At 42.6% G+C, this 14,176-nt stretch overlaps 1 protein-coding gene across 1 annotated transcript in view; it reads right to left on the reverse strand.

Annotated features, from left to right (window-relative positions):
- The window catches only part of LOC147121154 (uncharacterized), a 63,912-nt gene extending 54,604 nt beyond the window's left edge, over positions 1-9,308 (reverse strand). The window contains exon 1 of the mRNA XM_085981209.1: positions 9,090-9,308. The gene's annotated coding sequence lies outside the window, so the exon portion shown is untranslated. The remainder of the gene's footprint in view (positions 1-9,089) is intronic.
- Between the last annotated feature and the right edge of the window lie 4,868 nt (positions 9,309-14,176).

Here is a 14,176-nt window from a genome sequence, read left to right on the forward strand (position 1 = left end):
TTACCGGTCCATTGGTTACCCATCCAAGGGCTGTCCTGACGGCGTAGGGTCCGTCATCCTTGCTGTTTATCACCTGCCATGGCTCCATAGTTTTGTAGGCATTGGTTCCAATTAATAGGCCAATTTCTGCTTCAATGTATGGGAGACGCACCTTTCCCAGGTAAGGCCATCTCTCCACATCCTTCTGCAGGGCTAAGTTCCCTATTTTAACAGGAATCTCCCTCTGTGTGAAAACATTACGCAGGTCTATGAAGTCCTTCTCTTCAAGTCCACACACTTCTAAGTCTGACAGGATGTAACTTTGCATTGACTTCTCATGACCCATGATGCGTAATAGGATTTCTATTCTTCTGCCTCTAAAGTTCAGCTGTCGCATGAGTGTTTCTGTACAGAACGTTGCTGAACTACCTGGATCCATGAAGGCGTAAGTCTCCACAAACTTCTCACTCCTCTTAGACTTGATCTTTACAGGTACGATGGCAAGAATACAATCACTGTCACCAGCCCCAGTGAATCCACAAGTCTCTTGTTCTAGCGACACCAGAGCACTTGAAACAACCTTCTCATCGGTATTGTTTTCTTCACTCTTCTTAGAGACTTGTTCTTCTTTATGGATATGCAGCAGACTGGGATGTTTCCGAATGCACTCTCTGCATGTTGTTCTTTGCTTACAGTTTCTACTCAGGTGCCCCTGAGAAAGACATCCAAAACATAGGCCATTGTACTTCAGGAATTCGATTCTGTCTTTATGTGACTGTGCTTTGATGTCACTGCAGAAATCCAATGTGTGATTCTTCTGGCCGAATAAACATCGCTTCTGAAAGGCATTAGCAGGCGTCACTGTGCTGCTCTTTTTGGGAGATGAGTTCTGAGACTTTTCTTCTCCAGCTTGAGTGACGATAGTTGCAAAGCTGCTTCCCTTGGAATCACCTTTCCTGAGAATCTTTGATTCAGCAGGCTTGGCTTTCACTCTTCCATCAGTAGTTGGGCTGACATCCTAGATGTTTCCGAACAATGGGTCCATAGCAATTTTAGCCTGTTTGTCTATGAAATTCACTAAGTCTGCAAACCTGGCTCTACCTTTCCGTCTCTCCATTATCTTAAAGGCTGTTCCTCTCCATAGTTCTCTCATCCTGTAAGGAAGCTTAGAGATGATGATTCTCATAGTCGTAGGATTGTCCATCTCTTCCATGAATTCAACATCCTCCATGGTGTTGCGACATCCTATGAGAAAAAGAACATATCTGTTCAATGCCTCCCCTTCCTCCGATCTGATCCGTGGCCACTTGATAGCCTTTTCAATATATGCAGTGGCTATCTTCAGCTCATTACCATAGTGCTCCTGAAGCAACTTCCTGGCTTCTATGTATCCCCGGTCCGGTCTCATGTGTTCACAGCTTCTGACCAGGTCTTGTGGTTTACCACTGGTGTACTGTCCCAGGTAGTACAACTTATCACTGCTGCTCTCTGTTTTGGAGTCAATGGCTTGTTCGAAGGATCTGATGAAGGGCTTATACTTGAGTGGGTCACCTTGGAACACTGGTATGTCTCTTTGAGGGAGTCGGAACAGATTCTGTTGTTTTACAAGCACCTCTGTAATTTCGTTCTGACGTTGCATCACTCGGTATAGGCGTCTCTTTGTGTCTTCAGGCCTCTGGTGGTCATCAGCAGGGTCTAGTCTAGACCGTCTGACGTCTGGTGTAGCAGCACGTGCTCCTGTTAGTGGAGAGGCCTCTCGTCCATTCTGTAATGCCAGGAGATGGTCTTCAGACTCTCTTTTAACTCTTGAAGGTGCCCTGGATCCAACTCTGTGTGACACCATTGACTGGCAGTAGTCGTTCATGCCATCCTGTGAGCCTTCCTAATCTTCAAACACTCTCAACTTGGCATTTGAGACCGCAATAGCTGTTTTTAGCTCCAGCTGTTCTTTCTTAGCCTTCAGTTGGGCCTGCAGTTGGGCCTGTTGGGCCTGTTGGGCCTGTTGGGCCTGCAGTTGGGCCTCTAGTTGGGCCTGCAGTTGGGCCTCTTCCCGTTCAAGAGCTTGCTTCTCCACTAAAGATGCTGCGCGCGCCATCAACGCTGCCCGTTCAACCTCTCATGCGCTGCGACGAGCATGTGGTAGAAGCGACTGACCTGTGTCCAGTAACAGAGCTACCTTCTTTTCGATTTTTGCTCAGTCTGGCTGAAATCTCTGAAATGCTATCATCTGGTCCAACTTCATCGTCATCTTTATCTTTCTCTGCTGTATCAGCATCTTGACGAATCTTCAACATCCACTGTTCTGTGGCCTTGACATAGTCCTTAATGTTAGATGATTTAAGATCAAACCAGTGGTGCTGATCAGCGTTTCCCTCATCTTCAGACAAAAGTGCTAATACATCTTCATTGAGTACAGTAAATTCTTCATACAACTTGGAGAAATCATAATGCATTATGTCTTCAACTTTCTCAATATCAGCATTATCTTCCATGAGACAATCAATTATCTTCATTTTTCCAGTTATCTGAGCTAATTTAGCCCTCCTTGCACTTATGCTTCTATGTAACTTCTCTTCCATTGCCTTTGGGGTGAGCTTTACTTCCCTCTTTTGGCCAACAATCCTTCGTACAACCGGGGGAAGCCCCTCACGGCTTCATGAGGCCTCGGCCATTTTACCCGCAGCTCTTATCTAGCTTCTGAATAGAATGAACAAGGCAAGTAACAGTCACTGTACCTTCGCTTTCTTATATTGCCGTCTGGCTCCGTGACCATTCCTGTATATACGTTCGCCGACAATTCCATCCTTTCCTTCTTAGGGAGCTAGTTTTTGACTAATGTAGTGGTGCTCCGTAGTTTTCAATATGCAGCCACTGAGCTTTGAGGCCTTTAGCAACGAGCAGACGCGTGTCGAAATAAAACGTTCCAAAACGTAACTTTGTCTTTTAACTGTTTACTGTAATACATTTCAAACAGAATTTCAAAGTAAAACACGTTTAAACACGGTCAAAAACTGTATTGCTCCACAGCCATCAAAGCTTCTACCTTTCCTAGCCTCGTGGTGCTTGAACTGTAAAAATGGCTGGATATATCATGTGCCAAGCTTAAGGACTATACCATTGGAGCAAGAATAAAGGGGGTCTCTCAGACTATACTATTGGAACAAGAAAAGAGGGGGTTTCTCAATACAATAAGTCAGTCAGGTAAATTAACTATATTACACTAGAATATGCATCAATGATAAACAAATGTACATACATACTGTACCATAATATTTAACCAATATTTTAAGGTATTTTCTTTCTTCTTTACACTTTCTTAAACTTTCATGACTCTTACAGTCCCTATAAAGCCAAGGCTCCCATATGCTTTTTTAAGAGCCTTCTCAACTTGTCCTGCTACCTTCAATGATTTGTGTACATATATCCCCAGGTTTCTCTGTTCCTGAACCCCCTTTAAAATTGTACCATTTCGTTTATGTTCTTGCTTTGCCAAGTCAATATTCAGTCAACCAAGCCAATGACGATTCCATGCAACATTGTCTTCTATTGAAGTCTCAGATGTGGAACTTTATCAAATGCCTTCTGAATATCCAAGTAAATTATATCCATTGGACAGTCTTTGCTCTTTAATGTAATTACCTCCTCAAAGAATTCCAGCAGATTAGTGAGGCATGACCTAATGGGGCAGATTTTAGCTCCCTCGCCTGGTAGGAACAAGCCGGTTTAAGATTTAAAATAAAGGTAGATGACTTACTGCCCCATTCCTGCTCTGCCATCATTTTTCATGAGACTTCCACTGGGTGGCCGAGATGCCCGTCTGAATCAGGCAGGAGCCTCATTAATCTATAACCAGGGCCGCGACTTCCCCTACCTTGGCACGTCCGGTAAGGCTGGGGTCTGTGGCGGGTCCCGACCTCGCTGCTGGCTCCAGCCCGCTGTCCAAAGTGATTTTACGTTGATTGGGCTCGTTAAGCCTGCCCAGCGCATTTGCTGGCTAATTGAAGGAAGCAGATCTGATGATGTCACTTGATAATGTGTCTTCAGCCGGTTTCCTTACAGGGGCCATGCGCAAATTTACTTTGACAGTTGTGCTGTCAGTGTTCTACAGCATTGAGGTGCTGCAAACACTGTCAAGCACCGCACAGAGGTGCACGGCTGCACCCAGGCTCGCCCATGACTCCCTCCATATGCTTTGTAGGGTTGCTTTATGGTGTTGGTGTGGGGTGGTGCCAACCTGGCGCATCATGTGGCAGCCAGGGTGTACAGCGTCAAGTGAAGTAAATCTGGCCATGGTGAAGCCATCGCTGGCATCCCAGGCAGCAATGTGCTTGGGTGCTGATGCCCTGTGTCCTGTGCAGCATCAGTTGATTGCGAAGAAGGTTGGTGTTGTTGTTGGTGCTGCTGGTGTGCCTGGTGCTGCTGGTGTGCCTGGTGCTGCTGGTGTTAGGGCTGATCGTGGTGGGATTCTGAGGGCCAAGGCGAGATAGTTTCAAGGGCACCGATGCTGATGTAATAGATGGCAGGTGAACTTGAGATGACAGAAGCGATCTGTCAATGGTGAGAGAGGTTGTTCCAATGAGGTGACACTGGATACAGAGTTTACTCCAAACACTCGCAACCTGCATAAAGCTCAATTTGTCTTCCAAATGCAGTAAGCAACAGCTTCTGAGCTTGGAAAGTGAACAGCTGGGAGATGGGAGCTTTTATTGCACATTTGCAGCCGTCAAGTAAAGAGATAATTTCATGGTAACACAACTCCCGACCTCCTTACCTGACATGATCCCCGAGCAGCATGGACCCTGTGGGCGACCTCGTGAAATGGTAAGGTGAGCTCAAAATACTTTTGAAGTGGCGCTTAACAAGGTTATAATGACCTAAATTGCCTTCCCCGCCGCTGCATGTCGGGTCTGTTCAGTGTTGACAGACCCAACATCTGGGAAAGCCACGTGGCTGCGGGTTGACAGCGGGTTCCCGACCCGCTGTCAGAAAAAAAATGTTCCCACCTGATCCACCACTAAACGTGCCCGCTGACCCCCTGAAAAATTCCTCCCCAATAGTCAAAATACAGTGATGGCGGTTTTCTGAATTTTCTACAAATTATCTTAATATTGAGCAGGTAATGGAGCACCCTGCATCATAAGGAGTTAAAGAATGGTCTGAGATACTGAACCTGAGAAAAGTATTTAGAGTAAAAAGTCAAAAATGTAGCAAGGACATCAACAAACTTCTGATAGAAAATGCAAATTAATATTCCAATCTGAATTCTCATGAAATAAATATCTCTGATCTTGTAATATGGTTGTCAAGACCTCAGGTTATTCAGTTAGGGCTGTTTCCCCCACCTTCTGCTTTGCTAATGCCATTATCAAACCAATGGGGAAAAAAATCTATTGACCAATACATAGTCTACAAAATGCCAACATAATTCTAAAAGATTATTTGCCGAAACATTTTATTTCCTCTGGAACAGAAACTGTTAAGTGCTGGCACCAGAGATCAACAAAATAATCCAGGGTGTGTGGTCTGCGTTTCCCTATCATGCAGTGCATTTATATCAAGACCAAGAAACAGCAGATGAATAAAGAGTAGTTGTTTTAGGTCAAAATAAGTAAAATCTCAGTTTTAATGCTTCAAAAATGAAATTAATTAAAATCATGAAACAAAAATAGAAAATGCTGTTTGCCTGTCTTTACAGCTCCTGACTGACCTGCTGTGTATTTCCAAAATTTTCTGTATTGATTCAGATTTTCAGCATTTGTAGTTTTTTATAAATTAAAATTCTAGTCCTGGAATTTGCCCACAGCTGCCAGGTTTGCCAGGTATGATAGTATAGTGGTTATGTTACTGGACTTGAGTAATAATCTAGGCCTGGACTAATAATACAGCAAATCACAGAAACCCCACAGTGCAGATAGAGGCCATTTCGGCCCATCGAGCCTGCACCGACACATATCCCACCTGATCCCCGTAACCCCACGTATTTAATCCCCCTAACACTAAGGGTCAATTTATCATAGCCAATCATCCTAACCCACACATCTTTGGACTGTGGGAGGAAACCGGAGCACCCGAAGGAAACCCACGCAAACACGGGGAGAATGTGCAAACTCCACACAGTCACCCGAGGCCGGATTCGAACCCGGGTCCCTGGCGCTGTGAGGCAACAGTGCTAACCACTATGCCACCGTGCTGCCCAAATGTGACTTCAAATCCCACCTTGGCAGTTTGAGAATTTGAATTCAGTTTTAAGAAAAGCTGGAAAGAAGAAGCTGGTATCAGTAAAAGTGGCCATGAAGTTGTCGGTTTGTCGTAACAACCCAACTGACACACTACTGTCCTTCAGGGAAGGAAACCTGCCGTCCTTACCCGGTCTGGTCTATAAGTGACTCCAGTCCCACACCAATGTGGTTAACTCTAAACTGCCCTCTGAAGTAGCCTAGCAAGCCACTCAGTTGTGACAATCAAGAATAGACAACAATTGCCGGCCTTGCCAGGAATGACGAGAATGAAATAAAGGTCTGGCAGAAACCGTGCAAAATTAAGTCAGTGGAGTGGGAGCAGCTGTGAGTAAATTCCGGGTCTTAATTTTTTTCCAAGATATTTTTCAGGGGCATTCAGTCATTATTTCAACAAAAATAAAAGGCACACAATAGGGGATATGGTAGTGTTGTGGTTATCGTGTTAGACTAAGACTCCCGATGGTTGTGAATTCAAATCCCGCTATGGGGAGTTGTGAAATTGAATTCAATAAATCTGGTAAGTTGTGAGCTAGTACCAGAACAATGACCATGAAACCTGCTGGACTGTCCTAAAAGCCCCATTGGTTCACTAATACCCTTCAGGGAAGGGAATCTGTCACCCCTATCTGGTCTGGCTTGCATATGACTCGAGCCCCACAGTATGTGGTTAATGCTTAATGCCCTCAGGATGGCAATAAAATACTGCCTTGTCAGTATCATCCACATTCCAAGAACAAATTTTTAAATTTTAAAATATTTTTTCCAATAATCAGTATTATAATAACTATGTTAAGAATTTTTTAACTACCTAACAGTGATCAGGATAATCCATTTCAATGATTTTGAAGTAACCTTACATTGAAATTATATAACTGTTTTTACCATAGGTATTAAATCCTAAACAATAATAATTAATGGTAAACTATGTCAACATTTCCTGAAAAACAAATAATGGAAGAAGCTGTATTTAGTGTCTCATCCGATGCCTCGGAACCAAGTAGAAGGTTAACAGCAGAGTGTAAAGTTCACATTGTTAACCATTATAGCAGGTTGTTCCTTTCTAGTGCTCCCTTGTTCTCAAATAGCCTATCGAGTCACCCATGTTCTCTTTATCAGGCTGCAGACATTGCCTTATGACAGCAAACCCAAGGAGCATCAGTTGTGCCTGAATTGCTCTACAAGCAACCTTGCCAAAGGCCCTTTTTTGCACAAAGCTCGCTCTATCTTTGTATATTGAATGAGTTAAATCGATGTTAAATGCTGGCTTTTCACAGGACAATGGTCAGGGCTATGCTGTGTCCTCTTGCTGATTGACACTTGAAACAGCACGCTGGAATCAGCCAGAGGCAGTGTATGTGCTTGAAGCCTCTGCTGGGGATAACAACTGGTGACATCTGCAGAAAGGCCAACAAAAGCCAGTTGAAAGCTGTGTTTGTTGCCTTCCCCTCTCAGATCTTGTCGCTTTAATGGAGATCTTCTTGCTTTAATATTATGATTCAGCACCTGGCTCTTTTGAACTTGCTTTAAACTTCAAAGATGAAGTGGTATTAACAAACATGAAACGAAAAGTGGCAGTAGTTTGATTTACCACTGCCGACTTATCAAGGGTTTTTTCCTGTCACCAGCTGCCACTTTCTGTCATCTTTGGAACTATTATAATTTCTTTAGAATCCAAAAGATTTGGCTTAATGGTGGCTTTGAATCTAGCCAGGATCAATAACAAGTAGCAGTAGATAATGGGCAAAAAGACCATGAAAAAAATTATCAATAAAAGTTTAAAGCTGCAGTCTTCCTTTTAGATGGCCTTGATTTCAGAACGATCAAATCAAATCAAGTCAAATCTATTCAACATCCTTTTTCATCACATCTAAAACACTTCATTTTGTGAAAAGATTTTTATAAATATGAAATTTCTGTAATTAGAATGTTCCTACAGTATTTGGTATGTGGATGCTATGTAGATTAAAGAGCCTCTCTATTTGAAATTGTGAAAGCATTTTTTTAAACTTTATCCATACTTTGGAACATGTACTATAAGTTTCAAAGGTCATTTCAGTATTTTTTAATATTTCTGATATTGTCTTGTGTTTCTTTTTCCTTAAAAATTATGGCCCAGTAATTCCTGTCACAACGCGTGAGTACGGACAGGGTACTCACGCGTGTGCCAGGAGGAATTGTCGGTTTTCAGCATGCACAGCGCATGCGCTGAAAACCGGCATTTCCTGTCCTCTGACCCAAGGGGTTAAGAGGCTGAATGCATGCGCGGTATCGGGCAGCGCGTGCGACTTGGATTTCCTGTATTTTTACAGATTTGCGCATGTGTAAAGGGCTCCGGTTTTTACGCATTGAAAAACCACACGTAAGTACTTAATTTTACAGGTAAGTGGTCTTTTAGTACAATTTAGAATTTTTTTTTCCACAGGTTTATTATTTTTAAAGAATCTACAGTAAGGTAAGTTTAGTTTTAGACCCTATTTATTTTTTTCAAAAATTTGATTAATTGTTTAAAATAGTTTTTTAAAGTTATTCATAGTTAATTTAATTATTGGGATGCTTTTTAAAATTTTATTTAAAGTTTAAGTAGTGTTTTGGGGTGCCGTACTTTTCATGAGTTTGACAGTCTTTACTATCAAATTTATGAATGAAGTTTCCCCTCCCCTGATTGGCTGAACAGTGCTCACCTGATCCCAGCCGGCACATCGCACTAACTACGCCACTGGGTCAGGTTAGATCAGAACCGGGCCACTTACAGGAAATCCACTGCGGGCCAGGTTTCAGATGTCGGCGCGCCGGGTAAGTGCACATCGGAGGCTTGCACGCGCGGCAAGCCCCCGACAGGAATTACTGGGCCTATATATCAGCTTCCCTCACCTCTTGTTTCCTGCTGGCATGTTCTTCCTCCGCAGATTTCTCCACTGCCACTTTATTGTTGATCCGCAGGTGGTGCACTGGCCATAATAGTTTTTCGTTCCATTTAGGGAAGGGCTCCACTATTATGTAAAGAAGGGCGAGGAAGGCAATTAGGTCTAGCAATGTTAATCCTATTTGTTAGTCAATGCCATCTTGTTCACCTTCCTCAATTGTCAGTGATGCTAATTCCTGCGGGAGGCAAAACAAACAGAGAAACGTTAACAGTCCTCTGTCTCACAGCCTAGCTAAGAAAGTGGCAAAACGTACCCAATGGGCAAGCAGGTGAGTTTAACCTTAATCCAATGCTTCAATTCAAATTCACAATCCTGATTGAGATGCCAACCTTCTACTGTCAGAGATACTGAATCAATGATGCTTTGTTATCATTTAATGTTATCCTCATGGATGAGCACAGAGCACCTCTAGTGCAACCTCATCTGCCTAATATCCCTTCATTGGCCCACCTCTTGTCCTTCATAGCACTTCAGATGGGGGATTTCCAATGGGAAGTCCAATGGTGCAGGGGACACTGAATAAATAATTTACAACAATTTCCACAAAGGCTCAAGAGACCCCAAGTGCCAGAGAAAAGAAATAAAACAAAAAGAAAAAGCGTTAAGAAATACCGTAAGTTCCTTTTAAAAAAGCTTCCATATACTTACTATCACCTTGCGTAATATATGTGGATAGAATAAATGAAGGACAGAGACAGGATGAGTTGCTAGTCCATGTGCTTGCTTTATTAGGCCAGAGCAAACTGTGCATGCTCATATTAAACCATGTGACAAACCATGTGATAATTCATTTTTTTTAAGGGGAAAGCAGTGTAATGTATGTACTCCCCTCTCAAATACAACAAAACTATGGTCCACCTTTCCCAGCATTACATGTACCACATAACAAAAACCCCAGGCTTTTTTTTCTTTTAACTCAACTACAAATGCGACAAATTAACTACAAATCCAGTTTAATAACAGGTTTGCGGAGCCTTCCTGATCTCCTTACTGAAGGTTTTGGTGTTGAACCAATTTTCGGGTTGTTTTGTCATGGTTCTGAACTCAAAGATGATCCTGTTTGAACCTGGTACTTCAGTTTCTGAAGTCTGAATGGAGTCAAACTCATGTATGTGTTCATGATCAAGTGGTTCAAGATCACGTGTTGGTTCATCTCTAGCAGAGATCATTTGATCTACATCAACACTTCGGATATTGTCACCAATTTCAACCAAATATCTCTTGGTTCCACCAACGTCTACCACATTTCCTACATCCCACTTGTGTGTGTTGATAGTGAGATACTGTTGACTCTCTTTGTTAACATTCAGCTGAGCGTAAGCATGCGACAGGTCAAACTTGGAGAAAAGCTTTGACCCAGAGAGTGCTGCATACAAATCTTGTGATATAGGTAACGGGTACTGCTCATCGTCAACTGCTTGGTTGATAGTAACTTTGCAGTCACCGCACAAGCGTACAGTTTTGTCTGCTTTGGGCACTACCACAATCGGGGGAGTCCATTCACTTTTGTCAGTTTTTACTAGCGCTCCGTTCTCTCTCAGTTTCTCTAGCTCTTCCTCCACCTGACTTTTCAACGCATAGGGAACGGCTGTGCCCTACAATAGACAGGCTTCACGTTGGATTTGATGCGGATATACGCGTCATATCCAGTGATGCCCCCATAACTGTCTGAGAACGTGCTTTTATACTTGTTCAGCATTGTGTCAAGTCGTTTCTTTGAAGCATCTGTACAGAAGATGTTTTTCCAGTCTAGTTTTAACTTTCTCAACCAGTCTTTGCCCATGAGGGTTGGCCTGTTGTTGTAGCTCGCTACAATAATAGGCAGCTTTACTGACTGGCCATTGTGTTGAACTGTACATTTCATTTGTCTACATGGATTTCTCTTGGATTTCTCCGGAGTAGGTTTTTAACTCTACGGTACTCCTTGTAAATGGTATAGTGGTATTTGATTAAACTTACTCTCATATGTGTCCTTACTCATGATCGAGCAGTCCGCTGCCATGTCGATACACATATCAATATATTGGTCGCTGATCAAAAGTTTTGTATTCTTTCTCACGACTGCTAGCATTGCCACTAGTGGCATAGTTACTGTAGATGTCTAGTTCTTCAATATCAGGTATGTTCACTTCAATATTGTGAACTCCTCCCTTTTGTTGTCACTGCTTTGCATTGTGACTAGAAAGGTTCGTACTTTCTACTTTAGTTCTAGCTCTGCAAGCTGTTGAAATATGGCCTTGCTTCTGGCAGTGAAAACACTTCACATTTCTGTATTGGCAGGTCTGTGGTGAGTGATTTTCATTGCATCGATAACAATTCACTGAACTGCTCTCACCGACATGCTTTTGACTTGGTCTCAAAGCTTTAGGTTTGGCGGTGGCTTTGTGACTGTAGACCTCAGCTGCACTAGTCACTTGCGTTGGACGGAGCTCCCTAGCATTCTTAGACGCCATCTCCATAGATAGGGCAATTTTGCATGCTGTGTCAAACGTTAGGTTCAGAGTGTTCAGTAACTTGGACTGTGTGCGCTCATCCACCAGTCCACACACAAACTTATCTCGCAACGCACGATCCAAAAATGTGCTGAAGTTACAATGCAAAGACAGGTTTTTAAGAGCTACAATGTTCTCACTGATGGTTTCACTTTCTTTTTAGTTTCTGGTACCAAACTTATAGCTCTCTGCTATCTCTAAAGGCTTTGGGTCAAAATGGTTCTCGAGTTTCTTGACAATGTCTTCAAACTACTTTCCCTGGCACGAGTAGGTTTGTCAATGTTCTGTAGACATCTGGCCCGATCTCCGTTAGAAAAATTGCTTTTTCCCATTCACGAATTACTTTATTTTGAGCTTGAACATTCTCATCTGTGTTTTCGGTCTCAATAATGTTATTGGCCTTTAAAAACATCTCCATCCGCTCAATGTAAGAACTGAATGGTTCACGAGCTCGATCATACATGCCAAGGCTTCCGATGAATCTCGTAGATGCGGCCATGATTGTTCTGACCCGGTTGAACAGTGACTCAGCACACTACAGGTGTACCTATGAGAATCAACGCCGCTGTTGCTGTGTATACATACATGCGAAAGCAAAGCACAGACAATTCTGCATCAGCATTAACAGCAAAACATCGCAAAAATTCAATATAGGTGTCACAAATTCACCTTAAACTTGTCCACTCGAAGGTTGAACACTGTCCTTCCAAGACCCTAAAAATAGTTTTGGGATCCCATTCTCGTCACCAAAAATGTAATACATGTGGGTAGAACAAATGAAGGATGAAGACTCGATGAGTTACTAGTTCATGTACTTGCTTTACTAGGCCAGAGCAAACTGAGCAAGCTCATACTAAACCATGTGACAAACCATGTGATAATACATTACACCTTGCAACCCTGGACACCCATTTTACATTGATATTATTTACATCTGACATCCTGCAGGCGTTGGGTCTGCCTCACTCAGGATTCTTCAGTGGCCGCTGTGGCCACCAACAGGAGGTACGCCTTTAAAAATAAAGTAAGCCAAAAGCAAATTGCTGTGGAGGCAGGAGGTGCAGGAATGCCACCCCCCACCCCCACCCCCAAGCTCCACAGCCCTCTGGATGGCTGCTGCCCAACCACGATCAGCAACAACAACAACAACTTGCATTTATATAGTATCTTTAATGATCGGCCCCTCTCCTGTTCTCCTTCAGCTACTCTTCCATAGCTTGAGTTTTCAACTGTACTCACAGACAGACCAGTCCTGACTCTCACTCTGGTTTGGAACACTTATCCTCATTCCTGCCTCTTGTCTGTAACTCATGTTGGACTGGACAATATCCCAACTCCTGAATTACACTCGCAGCCAATCCAAGTCACTGAATCCAATCAATGTACCCAGCCAGTCCTAATCTGGATTCTCATCCAAGTGACTCACTCGGGGTAATGCTGGTGTGGAGCCTCACTAGCAGTGAGTCCGGTTCAGAAAGTCAGGGCCATAATATTCGAGCATTATCTCTGACCTGTGTTTGCATCTAACAAGACCCAGCATGGGTAGTGGCGCCTCATAGAATTACTCAAATCCAACTCCGCGTGTCCCATTTTTAGGTAATTCCAGTTCCAATTCCTTCCTTAATTTCACTTTCTGTCTCTTCCCCTCCCCTGGGGGAGAGTTGCTCTGCACACCGGGTGTAGTGAAGTTAGAAATATATTTATAAAGAATGCTACACCTCGCACACAGAGGAAATCTTCCCCACTTGCCTATTTCCTTTCTATTACCTGGTCCGATTTCTGCATCTGTTATGCTAATTTATTATTGATCCTGTTCCTATTCCTAAATTGTTATTACTACTTAGATTTGCTGTAAGTAAGAACAGGAGACACTTCAGTCATACACTATCACAACAAATGGTGATTATCTTGCTGATGCAGTCTTGCAGTTAAAAACAAAGCAACATATTATCATCAAAAAGTCTTTCTGTCACAGTTTAGTTCCAGCTTCTTTACTCTTTAATACTCTTAATATTAGTTCAGATCATGGATTTAGTATATTCCCATTTCTTCATGTACACATTTACATTAATGAACTTAGAAGAAAACGTCATTTCTTTAAACATGGCTGACAACACCTTTTAAACATGCTAGACAACGAGTTCATCAAAATCTACAAGCAATAAGGATTTCATGGCTTATCAAAGGCGCTGTACTTCAGAATAGCATGATTTTTTTTCAAGTATATTGAGCGATGCTGTTACAATAAGCCTGTTGTGGAAGATTGCCTGGACTCAAGTAGTGTAAGGCCTTGTTGTTTTCAACAGCTAGAAATAACTAGGTCCCAGAGTCACTTTCCCGATACAATATTACAATTACAATATCCTTTTATTCAGCCTTTTGTAACTCTGCATTGAAATCATAAATAAATATTGATGGGCCTCCCTTTCCCGCCATATTAATTTTAAAATTGTCATGATGTTATTGAACTTGTCTGCTTTTACATCACTCTGAGTGCACAGAGATCACTGGCTCATTGATTTAGAATGAATGAAGTTAACCT

This window comes from Somniosus microcephalus, chromosome 3 (assembly GCF_052327205.1).
Source record: "Somniosus microcephalus isolate GS21.2 chromosome 3, FLI_Smic_1.0, whole genome shotgun sequence".
In the NCBI taxonomy this organism is placed as follows: Eukaryota; Metazoa; Chordata; class Chondrichthyes; order Squaliformes; family Somniosidae; genus Somniosus; species Somniosus microcephalus.